We start from the raw sequence: 3,272 nt of genomic DNA, 5'->3' as shown, positions 1-3,272 counted from the left end.
TCCGTAATAATTTTCTGATACATACAAGTGAAAATCAATGTACGCGGTACATTATAAATCAATTATTATTAATTATTCGGCAGAATATTAGCGAAAGTGGTTTTCTCCGTTATCTCATACATGATGTAAGCATGCACAGTCCTGGAAAGTTTAGTGCAAGTGTGAGTGCAGGCCAGTGGGGGAGTGGGGAGGAGGGATAATCGTGCTCGGGCTCGGTTCAAGGCAACCGTGTACACGAGACTTTAGTCTTTGCAACTTTACAGATCTTCTTTATGCACCAAGAGCTTGTAACACTCCAAAGAGAAAGGAAAAATTGAAATCGCATCATATGACCCCTTTAATTTTTGAGAGGAATGAAAACGAGGCTGAGAGCGATAGAAGTACTGTGTTTAATGGATTGTGCTGTTGTTTAACAACATGCCAATTGTTCAGCTCATTAAAATGTCTTCCCCAAAAAATTTCACTAGACAAAAACTCTATAAAACTCTTGAAAGTTGTGACTTGTGAAGCACAAAAAAGATATTTTGTAAAATGTTGGTAACCAAAAAACACACAAAAAAACAGTGTGCTTGTTTAATTCAAGTGGATTCTGATTGGTTGTTAATATATATATATATATATTATATATATATATATATATATATATATTAAGTGATTTCGAAGATATTGTTGCTCTGTGTTGTTCGTTCTAGTGTTATAGCTGTGGACTTTCCTATTCTCCTAGAATTAGAACAAATATTACAACTTTATAGTTATCGTCCTTGGTGTGTGAAAAATCTTGAGGTTTTAAAGCGACAAACAACGCTTATATACTAATCAGAACGTTATTTTCCGTTGGTGTGGACGCTAATAGTTATTGTTATAGTTTAGTTTGTTTTTGTGTGTGAAAGGACCTTGGGTCAAATCGCCACCTTCCCACCCAGCCGCATGGAACGCGATCACCCCGTGGACTCCACCCACCGTTTATTCAAGCCAATCAGATAACAGCAAAATGTGATTGGTTAAAGCGAGAACGTGCTACGATTGGTCAGCAAAGTGTGGCTGTTATCTGATTGGCTTGAGTAGATGGTGGGTGGAGTCCACACATTTGTGGATTTGTCAGCGTCTTGACGCTAGAAATGTTTCAAGATCCACAAATGAATGCCAGGCAAAGTTGTGTTTGTGACATAAATAGATATTTGTGGATTCCCATTCTATTTATTTGTCAATATGTTTAATTTTTGTTGATCTCTTTACATTTATTTGTTTATCATAATCTGTTTATTTGGGATTATGCAACAATTCTATCTCCATACATGAATCACTAAGGCTACGTTCACACTGCAGGCAAATGTTGCCCAAATCCGTTTTTTTTTTGCTCACATGTGACTCGGATCTGTTTTTGTCATCTCAAACTACATGGAATCTGATCTTTTAAATTCCGATTTGTGCCACTTCCATATGTGGTACTAAATCCGACACATGTCAGATGTTTTGCAATGCGAGCGCAGTGTGAACAGTCATGTCGGATTTCATGCGACTTTTACGTCACTCTAGATCGACATTTGTCATAATTCCGCGCTGACGGGAAACCCTTCAAAGATTTTTACATGCCCAAAGTTATCAAGACAGTTGCGAAAGGTAATCAGTGGAAGTGTAATATGTCAGAACTCATAAGAATTACAGTGACAACTCTATATACAAACAAAACATGAGGGCTCGTATCATAAAAGCTTCAAAACTCTGCTGTATTTTGTCACATCCTTGTCTTTATTTTTAATATTGCCTGCACATAATTTCGCCGAATTCAGTAGCAGATCACACTATAAATAAACGCATAATCGCTTACTTTATGTCACCAAGCTTCCTCAAATAACTTCCTACCTGTTATCCCGCATATGCATTTAACAGCACCCCCAGTACTAAACAGAGAAAAAGGATCCCTGATGACTGTCACAAACATAGATGTTGTCATTTACTCCTGACATCTGAGCCGCTAAAGACACAGTGGATTACATTTGTTTTTGAAGGGAATGCAATCTACATGCATGCGTCTATGGCTACGTTCACACTGCAGGCAAATGTGGCCCAAATCTGATTTTTTTTGCTCACATGTGACTCGGATCTGTTTTTGTCATCTCAAACTACATGGAATCTGATCTTTTAAATTCCGATTTGTGCCAGTTCCATATGTGGTACTAAATTATCCGATGCATATCAGATGTTTTGCAATGCGACTGCAGTGTGAACAGTCATGTCGGATTTCATGCGACTTTTACGTCACTCTAGATCGACATTTGTCATAATTCCGCGCTGACGGGAAACCCTTCAAAGATTTTTACATGCCCAAAGTTATCAAGACAGTTGCGAAAGGTAATCAGTGGAAGTGTAATATGTCAGAACTCATAAGAATTACAGTGACAACTCTATATACAAACAAAACATGAGGGCTCGTATCATAAAAGCTTCAAAACTCTGCTGTATTTTGTCACATCCTTGTCTTTATTTTTAATATTGCCTGCACATAATTTCGCCGAATTCAGTAGCAGATCACACTATAAATAAACGCATAATTGCTTACTTTATGTCCTCCGTGTTTACTTCCGTATGATCGTGCGCTGCGCAAGTGTTGCCAAATCCAGTTTCTCGGCGGAATTAGGCTACTTTTCCACTGTTGAGTGCAATGTTTTTCAACTTCGTGGGTCTACGCGAACCCACTAACGCGATATTTATTCACCTGAACATGGTTGTGCTAGTTTTGGACTAGTTTTGAGAAGCAATTGGGCGGATTATGTTGTGTAAACCTGGAAACCCTGTTCGTATCATTCTTTTGCGCATGCGGGTCAGTTCAGAACCATGATCTGTTCACACTGTAAAACGTCTCCGGTTACTATCGTAACCTCGGTTCCCTGAGAGCGGGAACGAGACATCACGGAGACATTTCTCCGTTATGGGAACTCCTTCCCTTCCAACCTTTCTTGAAGTCCTATTGGCTAACGGCAGTTCAAATGTCTGGCCAATTGTCGCGAAGTATGCAAATCGCATGCAAATACTGACGAGCTCGAGAGGCAGTATAAAATGCGGTGCACGCGACAATTACGTCAGAATCTGATACTGAATGCCGCTTAGCTGGTCGAGCAGCGAACATGGCGACCTCCTTGATGTCTCGAGACATTTCTCCGTTATGGGAACGATATTCAATCCCGCTGTGAGAGAGGCTACGAGCAGCCTGTACAAGTCACATACTCAGCGAAGATAGAACACACAATTCCCACAACCAATAGCGACGCTTG

At 39.7% G+C, this 3,272-nt stretch overlaps 1 protein-coding gene across 1 annotated transcript in view; it reads right to left on the bottom strand.

Moving 5' to 3' along the window:
* The window catches only part of LOC107723448 (band 4.1-like protein 4B), a 29,586-nt gene that overhangs the window by 4,140 nt on the left and 22,174 nt on the right, over window positions 1–3,272 (bottom strand). The gene's annotated exons all lie outside the window — the stretch shown is intronic.

Source organism: Sinocyclocheilus rhinocerous, unplaced genomic scaffold (genome assembly GCF_001515625.1).
Source record: "Sinocyclocheilus rhinocerous isolate Xijiao unplaced genomic scaffold, SAMN03320098_v1.1 scaffold241, whole genome shotgun sequence".
Classification (NCBI taxonomy): domain Eukaryota; kingdom Metazoa; phylum Chordata; class Actinopteri; order Cypriniformes; family Cyprinidae; genus Sinocyclocheilus; species Sinocyclocheilus rhinocerous.
This window is presented reverse-complemented; position numbering and strand designations above follow the sequence as displayed.